Source organism: Saccostrea cucullata, unplaced genomic scaffold (assembly GCF_032062105.1).
Source record: "Saccostrea cucullata isolate Sc308-1 unplaced genomic scaffold, CSIRO_AGI_Scuc_v1 ctg9405, whole genome shotgun sequence".
Classification (NCBI taxonomy): domain Eukaryota; kingdom Metazoa; phylum Mollusca; class Bivalvia; order Ostreida; family Ostreidae; genus Saccostrea; species Saccostrea cuccullata.
This window is the reverse complement of record NW_026924534.1, coordinates 9,398-24,026: the sequence shown is the minus strand read 5'-3', so window position 1 is coordinate 24,026 and position 14,629 is coordinate 9,398. Positions and strand designations below refer to the sequence as shown.

The 14,629-nt window shown below is 31.3% G+C and overlaps 1 long non-coding RNA gene across 1 annotated transcript; it reads right to left on the bottom strand.

Moving 5' to 3' along the window:
• Positions 1-10,438: 10,438 nt before the first annotated feature.
• On the bottom strand, positions 10,439-13,901 carry LOC134266657 (uncharacterized). The gene is made up of 3 exons (XR_009992014.1): positions 13,804-13,901; positions 12,118-12,216; positions 10,439-10,531 (listed from the first exon to the last, which is right to left on the bottom strand). It is a non-coding gene; the product is annotated as an uncharacterized LOC134266657 (long non-coding RNA).
• Between the last annotated feature and the right edge of the window lie 728 nt (positions 13,902-14,629).

Sequence of the window (14,629 nt, the reverse complement as noted above, 5' to 3'; positions counted from 1 at the left end):
CTTTTTTTTTTTTTGAAAAAAAAAAGGGAAAAAATTTTAAAATTTTAATACCCAATCAAAAGTTCAAACACCAGGAAAAAACAAAAAATTTAAACTTTTTTTAAAAAAGGGTTTTCAAAAGATTAAAAAAAAACGGGAAAAAAAATTTTTTAAAATTTTTAATTGCCCCGAAAAAAAAAATGTTCAATTTTAAAATTTTTTTTTTTTTTTAAAAAAGGTAATGTTTTCAAAAATTTTTTATAAAATTTTTTTAATAAATTTTTTAAAAAATTCGGAAAATTTTTTCCCCTTTTAAATTTTTTTAAAAAACGAAAAAAAAATTTTTTTGGGGAAAGGGCGTAAACCTTTGTGCAAAAAAAAAATTTAAAAACCCCAAAAAAAAAATTTTTTAAAATAAAAATTTTTTTTTTTAAAAAAAAAAATCCCCAAAAAAGTTTTTTTTCCCCGGGTAATTAAAAATTTTTTAATTTTGAAAACCCCCAAATTTATAAAGGGAAAAAATTTTAATAAGAAAAAAAGGGGGCCCCCCGGGGTTTCCCTTGATTTTTACACCCCAAACTTTAAAAAAACCCCTTAAAACCCGGGGGAAAATTAAAAAATTAAAAAATTTAAAAAAAAATTTTTTTTTGGAAAGGGGAAAAAAAGGGAAAAAAAAGAAAGGGGGGGAAAAAAAAAAAGGGGAAAAAGGAGCATTTTATTTTTAAAAAAAAAAAATTTTTTTTCCCCCCTTTTGTTTTTTTTGGTTAATCAAAAATTTAACTTTTTTAAAAGGGTTAACTTTTTCAAAAATTTTAAATTTTTTGGGTTTTTAAAAAATTTTAGGAAAAAAAACCCCGGAAAAATTTTAAATTAAAATTTTATTTTTTAAATTATTTTCCCCTTTTTTTCCCCGTAAAATATTTTTTTAAAAATTTTTTCCCTGGAATTTTTAAAACCCCTTGTTTTTGGTTTTTTGTTAAACGTTTTTTTTAAAAAAAATTTTTTTATATACTTAAATTAATCCAAAAAATTTTAAGGTAATTTTTTTAAAAAAAAAATAGAAAAATTTTTTTTAAAAAATTTTTTAAAAATTTTTAAAAAAAGTTTTTTTTAAAATTTTTTTACGAAATTTTTGTTTTTTTTTTGGGGTTTTTTTAAAAAATTTAAAATTTTTCCCCAAAAACCAAAAAAAATTTTCCCAAGGGGTTTAAAAAAATTTTTTTCCCCGTTTTTTTTAAAAAACAAAAAAATTTTAAAAAATTTTTTTTTTTTTTTTAAAAATTTTTTTTATATTTTAAATTTTTTAAAATTTATTTTTATAAATTTAAATAAAAAAAAAAAATTTTTTAAAAAAAAAATTTTTAAAATTTTTAATACATTTGTTAAATTTTTAAAAGTTTTGCCATTTTTTTATGTTTCTTAAATTTTTTCAAGGGTAAAATTTGGGTTAAACAAATTTTTAAAAAAAATTTAAAATTTTTTTTTTTTTGTTAAAATTTTAATTTTTTTTTTAAAAGGCCCGTTTGATTTAAACATTTTTTTTTTTGGTTTTCCCATAAAAATTTTAAAAAAAAAAAAAAATTTTTTTTTTAAAAAAATTTAACAATTTTTAATAAAATTTTTTTAAATTTTTTTTTTAAAATTTTTAAAAAAAAAACCCCATTTAAAAAATTTTTAAAAATTTTTTAAAAATTTTTATTTTTTTAAAAATTTTGGTTTTCCCCGCCCAGGGGTTTTTTAAAAACTTTTTTTTTATTTAAAAAAAAATTGTAAATTTGGCTTTTTTTTAAAAATTTTAAAAATTTTTTTTTTAAAAAAAAAATTTTTTTTTGGGTTTTTTTCCCCGGGGGAAAAATTAAAAATTTTAAAAAATTTTAAATTTTTAAAAAAATTTTTAAAAAGTTTTTTTTAAAAAAAAAATTTTAAATAATCAGAAAATTTAAAAAATTTTAAAAACCCCGGGGGGGTTAAAAAATTTTAAAAACCAATTTTTTAGATTTTTTAAAATTTTTAAAAAATTTTTTTTATTTCCAAAAATTTTTTTTCCCCAATTTTTTTTAAAAAGGGGGGGGAAAAAGGGGGAAAAAAGGGGAAAAAAGGGGAAAAGGGAAGGGAAAGAAAAAAAATTTTAAAATAAAAAACCAAACCCCAAAAAGGGGTTTTTTAAAAATTATATTTCCCCCTTGGGAAAAATTTTCCAAAAATTTAAATTTTTTTTTTAAAAAAAATTTTTTGTCTTTCTAAAAGGGGAATTCCTTTTATTGAAAAAAAAATTTTTAATTAAAATTTTTTAAAAAATTTTCAGATTTTTTAAAATTTTCTTAATTTTTTAAGCAAAAAAATAAAAAGGAAAAAAAAAATTTTTAAGCAAAAAAACAAAAAAGATAAACCTTTTTAAAAATTAAACTCTGAAAAAAACTTTTAAAAATTTAAAGTTAAAAAAAAGGGTTTAAAAAACCCTTATTAAAGAATAAATTTTCAAAAAACCTTTTAAAAATTTTTTCCCCCCCCAAAAAAAGGGTAAAAAATTTGAAAAGGCCCCCAAAAATTTAGAAAAAACCCTGAAAAAAATTCCAAAAATTTAAAAATTTTTTTAAAATGGGACAAAAAGGGAAAAAAACCTTTAAAAAGGTTTAAAATTTTTAAAAAATTTTTTTAAAACCCTTAAAAAAATTTACATTTTTTATTTTTTTTTTAAAATTTTATAAATTTTTTAAAAAAAAAAACTAAAAAATTTTAAAAAAAATCCTAAAATAAAAAGGTTAAAATTTAATAAACCAAAAATAAAAAAATTTTTAAAATTTTTTTTTAAAAAAAAAAATTTTTTTAAAAAATTTTAATTTTTTTTTTAAAAAATTTTGGTTTTTTTTTTTCCCAAAATTTTTTAAATTTTTTTTTAAAAACCCTTAATAAATTTAAAAGGTTTTGGAAAGTTAAAAAAAAAATATTTTTTTTAAAATTTAAATAAAAATTTTTAAATTTTTTAAAAAAATTAAAAAAATTTTAAAATTTTTTAAAATTTAAAATTTTAAAAAATTTTAAAAAAAATTTTAAAAAAATTAAAAATTTTTTTGGGGCCCCATTTTTTTGTTTTTTTTTAAATTCCCAAAAAAAAGCGGAAAAATTTTGGAAAAAAAAACCCTTTTTTAATTTTTAAAACCCAAATTTTCCCAAAAAGGGTTAAAAGTTTAAATTTAATTTTTTAAATTTTACTAAAAAATTTTGGGGTTTTTGGGGGGTTTTAAGGGGCTAAAAATTTTTTGGGGGAAAAAAAAATTTTGGGGGGATTTCTATTCCTTTTTTTTTCCCCTTAAGGTTGTTTTCTTTTTTTCAAAAAAATTTTTTTTTAAAAATTTTTTTAAAATTTCCGGGTTGGGGTGAAAATTAAATTTCCACCGGAAACGCAATTTTGGGTTTTATTGCAAAATTTTTTTTAAATTTTCAAAATTGAAAATTTTAAATTTTATGATTAAAATTTAATTGGCAAAATTTTAAAACCTTTAAATTTAAAGGTTTTCCCCGTTTCTAAAGGAGTTTTCCGTTGAAATTTTTTGAAAGGGTTTCCCAAAAATTATTTTTCAAAAATTTTGGGGAAAAGGGGGTCTTAAAATTTTCCAAAAACTTCCCGGGTTTGGGGTTTTAAACCCCCCCCTTTTTTTCCCCCTTTCGGGGCCCGGGGAATTTTCCTAAATTTTTTGCCCTTAAGATTACCCAAATTCCATTTCTTTTTTTGGGGAAGGAAATTCGGGAACTTAAAAAAAATTTGGGGGGAAATTTTTTTTAAAAAAAATTTTTTTAGTTCTATTTTTATTTCAAAAATTTTTCCAATTTGGAAGGGTTTTTTAAATCAAAAGGGTTTTTCAGTTTTGGAAAAAAAGGGAAAAAAATAACCCATTTTTTTTTTAAAACCGGGGGAAAGTTTTTTTCCCCTTTAACCAAAGCGTTTGTAAAGATTTAAAGCTAAAAAATGTTAAATTTGTCGGTCAGCCTTACACTTAGTAAGAATGCCCTTAATGGTTTGTACTGTCCTTTCAGCAAACCGTAAATATAGGGTACCTAGGGCTTGAAGTGACATGCTGAAAGTTCCACTCTTTGGAAAAATCAGCAAATTCATAACTGGAATACTGTGGACCATTGTCCCGAAACAAATTTTTCAGGTATACCATCCCTTGCAAAGACTTCTTTGCACTTTGTGATGATAGTGGAACTATGAGTATTGGTTAGCCTGAAAACTTCAAAATACCTACTATAGTAGTCAACAAACAGAACATATTCCTTGTCATCCCATAGGAAGAGATCCGAGGCAATTGTCTGCCAGGGGTATGAGGGAATTTATAAGGAGTGCAAAGGTTCCTTAGAGTTGGAATTCCTAAATTCTAAACAAACGTTACAGTTCAGTATTAGGTCTGTAATGTCCTTCGTAAGTCCTGGCCAGAAAACTATGTCACGGGCTCGTCTCAGGGTTTTCTCAACACCAGTGTGACCCACATGTAATATTTTTAAGAGCTCTGTCCTGAGGTCATAGGGAATTACTATTCTAAGACCCTTCATAATGAGCCCATTCTCTACTGACAATTCATCGCGGAAGTTCCAAGTATTCCAATGGGGTCTGGGCAATCTCTGTGCAAGTCTGGCCAACCTTCCAAAATAAATTTGGTTAAGGTTTGAAACTGGGGGTCTGATTCTGTAGACAACCTAATCTGTTCTAGACGACGGTCACTGACCTGAATATTTTCATGAACCAAATGTACCTGAGCCTCAATGCCCTTGGAGAGCTCTGGCATTGTGTGAGGTAAGTACTTCCTAGAAAGTGTATCTGCTACAGGAATCTGTTTTCCTGGAACATGAACAAGCTTAAGGTTGTATCTGCAATTGCAGAATCATGCGCTGTAAGCGGGCAGGGGCAGTGAAGTATTAGACTTCTGCATAATAGACACTAATGGCTTGTGGTACTATTTGGATGCACACCTCACGCCCATAAACATAATGATGAAAATGCTTACACCCAAACAGAATAGCTAACATTTCCTTTTCAATTTTGCTCCTAGTTAATTTCTGATTGGGTAATTGATTTAGGGGCATAAGACACAAGCTTGCCTTCTTGTAAGAGAGAAGCTCCAAGACCAAATTTGGAGGCGTCGACTTGCAATACACTATCTTTGCAAGGATCAAAATAGACCAATTCTGGGCCTGGTGACCCGGTGATTATGTCCTTGACCTAAGCAAAAGACTCTTCTTAGGCTGGGCCCCAAACAAATTCATACCTTTTTGACAACTACTTTCGCATGGGGCTAGTAGTATTAGCCAAGTTTGGTGCAAATTTGGATAGGTAGTTTCCATACCCAGTACTGTCTAGAGTTCGTTACGATTTTCCGGTGGTTTCATGTCTTTGACAGCTGAGACTCTTTAGGGTCCGGCTTGACGCCATCTACAGAAAGTAAGTGACCAAAGTACTCGACTTGTGTCTGACCTACATCGAGCTTCTCATCATTGAGCTTAATGCCCATTTCTCTTGTGCGCTGAAGAGCGGCTTTCAAATTGCTATCGTGCTCAGCACGGGTCTTCCCATAGACAAGAATGTCATCGACTATAGCAACAACACCTTTCGAGACCTGCATAACAGTAGTCAATCTTGCGCTGAAATTCAGTCCTGCACAGATTCAGGCCAAAGGGTAATCTGAGGAAGCGATACCTACCATAGGGAGTATTGAAAGTAGTAAGATAGCTTGAGTCGTCATCAAGCTTAATAGTCTAATAACCTGAGCGCGCACCAAGCTTGGTGAAATAACGTGCACCAGATACCTCCGGTAAAATGTCATTGAGAGTTTTCAAGGGGTAATGGGGTCGATGAATGACCTTGTTTCATCCCTGGGGTCAAGGCAGATTCGTAAAGCTCCAGATGGCTTCTCGACAACAACCATGGAGTTTACCCAATGTGTGGGGGTGTCGACCTTAGCAATGACCTGTAACTTCTCCATCCTGTCTAACTCAGTTTTTACCCTGTCACCCAAAGTCTGTGGTATTCTACGAGGGGGGTGGACAGCAGGTATAGCATCGGAATCTACATGAATAGTACATTCCCCTGGGAATAACCCTAACCCTTCAAAGATATATCCTTAAAATGTGTCAAAACAGTCTCTCTGTCTAGTACACTGTCTGAAATCAGGTGCTGTTTAAGTGGACTTTAATGTCAAGGAATTAACAAACCTAACAAGTCCCATATTCATACATGATGAAAGTCCGAGGATAGGTGGGGGCATGTCTACTGTCAGGTCAAACAACATGAAACTGTGTGTAAAATATCTTGTTCCCAACCTTAACAGCTACTTTACAAGAACCCAGTGTCTTAACTGGTGACCCATAATCATAACCAGACAAATCAGATGACGGACTCAATTGATCAGCAACACCTAGTTGTTTATAAGTAGATACTGGTATAACATTAACTTGTGAGCCAGTGTCGAGCTTACATTTGACAGGTACATTATTTGGACCTATTGTAACATGTGTAAATGCTTGATTTTGTTCATATGACACATCAGGATTTCTTAAGACATGAACTACACTGATACAATCAACAAACAAATCAGTAAAATTGTCATTAGAGCTGTGACTGTATAAAGGATATTCTGCTCCAGTTGTGCTGCTCGCGAACTTCATGAACTTTCTTGCTACGACAAACTTTAGCGAAGTGGTTTACGTTTAATGCAAAGCTTGCAGGTTTTCCCGTACGCAGGGCACTTTCTCCTTTTTAGTATGTTTGTATCCACAGTTCGGACATACAGGTTTACTGGATGCATGGCTTGCGGCTGCGTCACTATACCGTTTCCAGTTCAGGTTGACTGGTGCTATGGCCGGTTTTGGAAGTCTTGTGGGAATCACGATTTCCTGGCGGGGATCGTGTTCGATGTAACCGCGTGAACTTCCTGTGACGTGGTACCCATCGACTTAAGCTGCTCCTGTGAGTATTCGTGGTTCTGGGCGATTTGGATGGCTTTATCCAGAGTAAGCTTGTCACCTTCATTTATAAGCTTTTCGCGAATCTTGGCGGAATTTGTCCCAAACACAATCCTATCACGGATCATCTCGTCTGCATCGTGATACTGACAGTCTTTAGCTAACAAACGGAGTCTGGTGACAAACTGCTCAATCGACTGCTGACCTTTGAACCTCGTTATTGAACTTGAATCTGCTAAACACAGGGTTGAGCTAGGCTGCACATACGCCCTAAAACGCTTGTAGTAAGTGTTGAGCTTTTTTCTTGTCGTCGTTAGTCAGAGTCCACGTATTATACACATCACGACCTTTGTCGCCTACCCAAATAAGTAAATAACTTATCTTAACAGTCTCATCTTTCTCTTTCAATGGGCCATCAAATATAAGTTGCACGTGCTGTTGGAATTTTTTCCAGCTGTCGACCAAATTTGTCGAGGTCCAATCCATACATGGCATAGGTATGCCTGTAAGATCCATTTTTACGAGACTTCTGTAAATTCTGACACCATGTTATGTTTTCTGAATGCAAAGATGCAGTGAAAATGACGAGCACGTTTTCTGACTCTGTATTCTGTAGAACGGAAATCACAAGTGGCGCCTTGCGCATACTCAAACAATAGTGTATGTAAAATCAATCAATCAAAGGGCAATAACTCTTATAACAAAATTAGCAAGATAATGTAACAACACCAGCTGCTAACCTTGCCTGCTCTCACTTTAAATCCATATAGTTTCATATCAGAATGGTCAGTTACGTCTGCTTTGCAGACTGAAAAAGAGCAAGTTCTATTCTGTCTGCTTACATGCCTGCAGTGCAAAACTCTTGTTTACATGCTCTGCTTTTGCAGCTCTGCTTCGAAGCAGCTGCAAAAGCAGAGCGTGTAAAATCTTTTCTATCTATAGTATAAACCATACATCATAAATGTTATTTTTAAATAAATTAGTAATGTTTTTGTAAGAACTGGTATGTCCAGTCGGCGCAACCTCGAACACGAAGATTTTTCGACCTCAGTGTAACTAACTCTTTTGATATGAATAATTGACATCCTTAAATCCCGTTAATTCAGGTATGTAATAGGACACTATTGTTCCATAAAATATGGAATTCTTATCTCATTCTGGAAGTTCTATTAGAAGTTATCGCAAATTTTTCATGGACTGCTTAGACAAACAAAGCCTTGAAAATGACGTCAAAAGGGGGAGTGGTTTCCTTTTCCAACATTCTATAAGGTTTTGCCCCTGAAAAAACTGGTTTAGACCTAGGAAATGTTTCATCGGGATACGGAGATATAACATGTATCCAGAGTACTTGTTTTTTTAATGCCAAAAGAGATTCACAGAGAAAAGGGATGCACAGTTAATGTCGATTTGTAGCCAAGGTGTGAAAAATCAATCACGTCAAAAAATGACGATGATCATGTGATGTAGAAATTAATTTCAAAAGGCAAAACATGCTGGCACAATCAAGCGAGTACCTCTCCTAATGAATGAATCCATTTTCAAGATTATGTGCATTGAAAGCCGCTGTTCATGACATTGTAAAGTCATATCAACAAGATGGATTGAAGTCCTTACTCGGCTCCAGGGAATCTCATCAAAATAAGTGTATGAGGTAGAAGAAGGAGACATTGAAAAACCATGACGCTGACAGACGTCAAAAAACTGGATGGCGACGGTGCCAGGTGATCATATAATGTCGTTTTTATTTTATTATAATTTGGCAAATAATGAACGTATCAGACAAAAAATTTCAAAAATTCTTAATTCTTTGATGCTTTATGTTCCTTATAAAGGACAAGTCTTAAATAAGGCTTATCTGTGGTCCACGGTTACTCGTCAAATTTCGAACATTTTTCAAAAACCTTAAAAATTAAATTTTATTACTAACTGATCATGTCTTTATTATTTGAGTCATCATCTAAAAATGTCAAATAATAGATATACACAGTATACGAAGCTGCGTGCTGAAGTTAGGGTCCTTTGATTTTCGTGAATATCAAAAGAAATCACTGACAGGTACACACTTTAAAGCTTTCGTAAACACCGAGTACATGTTAAAGAGTCGAGTTTGATGTGTATATTATATGTGTAAAGGTTGAGTAAAAATATCTTTGTTGAACAACCTTGTGCTCTATTTTTCTAACTAAAAGTATTGTGATTTTGAACCTCTTCGCTGTCTTCATTTACATGCGATTAACCTCTTTATGACCTTCGAGAATCAAAACAAGCCACGTGGATTTCTGTCGTTACGGGAAAATGCCCGCAGTAAACGTGCTAGCTAGTGCTCAGTTGAAACGTCAACAGTTTTTATTCCAAGTGAGATCTCGCAAAAGTTGACCAATATTCATTCAGTTCGAACCGGAAAGCCGTCTTTACCCGAGTATACCCGATAGACCGGACGTATTTCATAGCGGTCCGGATTTATTTCTTTAATTATAGTGTTCTTAAAAATTTCTTTAAAGTCCTATAATATTTCAAAATTTATAATAGATCATGATTCATATTTTAAAATATCCCTGCTGTATTATTTTTCTTTGATTACTCTTTATCAAGTATAGTTACGCCATATTGAGAGAATGAAACAATGTACGATTTACTGACTGTCGTAATTAATTAGCATAATTAATTCGTTCAATTATGTAAATCGCACTTCACCCGAGTATACCCGATAGACCGGACGCATTTCATAGCGGTCCGGATTTCTTTCTTTATTAGTGTTCTTAAAAATTTCCAATTCAACATGTAATTAAGTATGTAAATATCTAGTGTTTAGTAGTTTAGTAGTAGTGCTAGTTGTTTTTGTTTCTCTTTTTCCTTTGTTCTTATGACTTTTTAACTTTTTTCTTTGTCCTGAGGAAGGGACAGGGCGTCCCGAAAATTTGACAATTTTTATTGTTCGTGTCGTTGGTCATTTTTAGTGCTTTATATATATATTATATATATAAATGGAGCAATATATTACATTGCCTAATAGGATCTTAAGTAATTCAGCAAGACTTAATTTAAACATGTAAATTTTATATCGTTTCAGTTCCATTTATTAGAGGCATGGCTGTAGATACTATAAAGTGAAAATTAGTAAATTAGTCGAATTTGGCGTTGCTCCATGATCCCATTTTTGCTGTTCTAAATTTTTCATAATTTTTATAAATATGAAGATATGTTCCAATTTTTTTATTCAAATTATTCGAATTTGTTGTTAAGTTATGTGTACGAAATTTGGATATGATATGAGGTTACTTAAAAAAGTTAAAACAAAAGTCTACAATTTTTTTAAATGACCCTCGTATTCATTGAAATGTCAACTAATATTATGATTTTATTGTTTAAAGCGTAGAAAATTGAAATACAGCTCTACTGGATAAAAGTTGAGCAAAATTTTTAGTTCCAGTACATTGTATAAGAGATCTTTTTCCAAATAAAAGCATTCCACATCAGGAATGGATAACTGACTTACGTATATTGCAGTTGGGGCCCGTGTATCGGCCTGGTGGACAGCGACATGTATTTGGACTCACGCAGACACCCTCATTTTGACAAGCTGGATTACATACGGCTGTAATAATTGACATAAAATCATTAAAACCGATTCATTGAGTACAGTAATGTCACCAAATTGAAAAAAAAATTTGATCACATTTTGTCCAGCGTCCATCTATCTGTGCGTAAACGTTTTTTTACATTTCTCTTCTCAAAAACCATTGGTGCAATTTCCATCGAACTTGCCACTAAGTATTCCCGGGTGAAAAAAATTCAAGTTTTTTAAATAAAGGGTCACACCCTTTTCAAAGGGGAGATAATTACGCAAACATATAAGTGAAAAATTAATGGCATCCTTTAAAATTTTTCTTCTTAAGAACCACTGGACCAAGAAAGATGAAACTCAAATTGAATAATTCTCAGGTAGTGTAAATTCATGTTTGTTCAAAAGATGACCCCCAGGGGAAGGGTGGGGCCACAATGGACGATCAAAGTTTTACATAGGAATACATAGGAATTTTTTTTAAAAAAGATCTTCTTCTCAAGAACAACAACGCCATGATTGTTCATATTGATATGGAAGCATCCTTGGATAGCGAAGATTCCAGTTTGTTAAAACCATGACCCCCAAGGGTAGGGTAGTACCAGATTAAAGAAGGGGATCAAAGTTGTACATATATTAAACTCATCTGAAAAAAGTTAAAAATTAATAACATGATATGTTTTTTTTAAAGATTAAATGTCCAAACCTTAAAATCCTTTATCGGGGGATGATTAGGAACATATAGGAAAAATCTTTTTAAAAAAATTCTTCTCAAGAACAACAAAGCCACAATTAGTCATTTAAGCATTGAGTTCAAAGTTTTTGATGTCGTCGGTCTTATAACACAACTGGCCGTGCCGACAAATTGAATACCGCAAGTTAGCGCAGTATTACGAAAGCCCAGAAGGCTCATTCGAGATTCAAGTTTCGAAATACGATATTCGAAATTCGAGATTCAAAATTCGAGTTTCGAAATTCAAGATCCAAACTAACCAATCAAAAGCGGGTTCAACTTTTGATTACTTCCCTTTGTTACGTTTTTACTATCAAGAAATCGTTGAATATATTTATAACAAATGTATCATTTGCTAAAATGATAATGCAAGAAAAAATGTTTTATGTATTAAAACGAAATAAAATTAAAATCTGGATTATGTTTTGAAAAATACATATATAATCTTATTTTTCTAATTTAACAAAATAGTAAATACGTATATATGGAATGTTATATGGTCTTATCGTTGACCTGCGGAACAAATAGGTCAACTAAAGTTATTGCATCAGATCATTGCTGATGGAGAATATTGCATTTGATTATAATTAGGTTCCAATTTTTTTATTCAAATTATTCGAATTTGTTGTTAAGTTATGTGTACGAAATTTGGATATGATATGAGGTTAAATAAAAAAGTTAAGACAAAAGTCTACAATTTTTTTAAATGACCCTCGTATTCATTGAAATGTCAACTAATATTACGATTTTATTGTTTAAAGCGTAGAAAATTGAAATACAGCTCTACTGGATAAAAGTTGAGCAAAATTTTTAGTTCCAGTACATTGTATAAGAGATCTTTTTCCAAATAAAAGCATTCCACATCAGGAATGGATAACTGACTTACGTATATTGCAGTTGGGGCCCGTGTATCGGCCTGGTGGACAGCGACATGTATTTGGACTCACGCAGACACCCTCATTTTGACAAGCTGGATTACATACGGCTGTAATAATTGACATAAAATCATTAAAACCGATTCATTGAGTACAGTAATGTCACCAAATTGAAAAAAAAAATTTGATCACATTTTGTCCAGCGTCCATCTATCTGTGCGTAAACGTTTTTTTACATTTCTCTTCTCAAAAACCATTGGTGCAATTTCCATCGAACTTGCCACTAAGTATTCCCGGGTGAAAAAAATTCAAGTTTTTTAAATAAAGGGTCACACCCTTTTCAAAGGGGAGATAATTACGCAAACATATAAGTGAAAAATTAATGGCATCCTTTAAAATTTTTCTTCTCAAGAACCACTGGACCAAGAAAGATGAAACTCAAATTGAATAATTCTCAGGTAGTGTAAATTCATGTTTGTTCAAAAGATGACCCCCAGGGGAAGGGTGGGGCCACAATGGACGATCAAAGTTTTACATAGGAATACATAGGAATTTTTTTTAAAAAAGATCTTCTTCTCAAGAACAACAACGCCATGATTGTTCATATTGATATGGAAGCATCCTTGGATAGCGAAGATTCCAGTTTGTTAAAACCATGACCCCCAAGGGTAGGGTAGTACCAGATTAAAGAAGGGGATCAAAGTTGTACATATATTAAACTCATCTGAAAAAAGTTAAAAATTAATAACATGATATGTTTTTTTTAAAGATTAAATGTCCAAACCTTAAAATCCTTTATCGGGGGATGATTAGGAACATATAGGAAAAATCTTTTTAAAAAAATTCTTCTCAAGAACAACAAAGCCACAATTAGTCATTTAAGCATTGAGTTCAAAGTTTTTGATGTCGTCGGTCTTATAACACAACTGGCCGTGCCGACAAATTGAATACCGCAAGTTAGCGCAGTATTACGAAAGCCCAGAAGGCTCATTCGAGATTCAAGATTCGAAATACGATATTCGAAATTCGAGATTCAAAATTCGAGTTTCGAAATTCAAGATCCAAACTAACCAATCAAAAGCGGGTTCAACTTTTGATTACTTCCCTTTGTTACGTTTTTACTATCAAGAAATCGTTGAATATATTTATAACAAATGTATCATTTGCTAAAATGATAATGCAAGAAAAAATGTTTTATGTATTAAAACGAAATAAAATTAAAATCTGGATTATGTTTTGAAAAATACATATATAATCTTATTTTTCTAATTTAACAAAATAGTAAATACGTATATATGGAATGTTATATGGTCTTATCGTTGACCTGCGGAACAAATAGGTCAACTAAAGTTATTGCATCAGATCATTGCTGATGGAGAATATTGCATTTGATTATAATTAGGTTCCAATTTTTTTATTCAAATTATTCGAATTTGTTGTTAAGTTATGTGTACGAAATTTGGATATGATATGAGGTTAAATAAAAAAGTTAAGACAAAAGTCTACAATTTTTTTAAATGACCCTCGTATTCATTGAAATGTCAACTAATATTACGATTTTATTGTTTAAAGCGTAGAAAATTGAAATACAGCTCTACTGGATAAAAGTTGAGCAAAATTTTTAGTTCCAGTACATTGTATAAGAGATCTTTTTCCAAATAAAAGCATTCCACATCAGGAATGGATAACTGACTTACGTATATTGCAGTTGGGGCCCGTGTATCGGCCTGGTGGACAGCGACATGTATTTGGACTCACGCAGACACCCTCATTTTGACAAGCTGGATTACATACGGCTGTAATAATTGACATAAAATCATTAAAACCGATTCATTAATGTCACCAAATTGAAAAAAAAAATTTGATCACATTTTGTCCAGCGTCCATCTATCTGTCCGTAAACGTTTTTTTACATTTCTCTTCTCAAAAACCATTGGTGCAATTTCCATCGAACTTGCCACTAAGTATTCCCGGGTGACAAAAATTCAAGGTTTTTCAAATAAAGGGCCACACCCTTTTCAAAGGGGAGATAATTACGCAAACATGTAAGTGAAAAATTAATGGCATCCTTTAAAATTTTTCTTCTCAAGAATCACTGGACCAGGAAAGATGAAACTCAAATTGAATAATTCTCAGGTAGTGTAAATTCATGTTTGTTCAAAAGATGACCCCCAGGGGAAGGGTGGGGCCACAATGGACGATCAAAGTTTTACATAGAAAAACAGGATTTTTTTTTTAAATTCTTCTCAAGAACAACAACGCCATGATTGTTCATATTGATATGGAAGCATCCTTGGGTAGCGAAGATTCCAGTTTGTTAAAATCATGACCCCCAAGGGTAGGGTAGTACCAGATTAAAGAAGGGGATCAAAGTTGTACATATATTAAACTCATCTGAAATAAGTTAAACATTAATAAACGTGTTATGTTTTTTTTTAAATTAAATGTCCAGACCTTAAAATCCTTTATCGAGGGATGATTAGGAATATATAGGAAAAATCTTTTTTTTAAAAATTCTTCTTA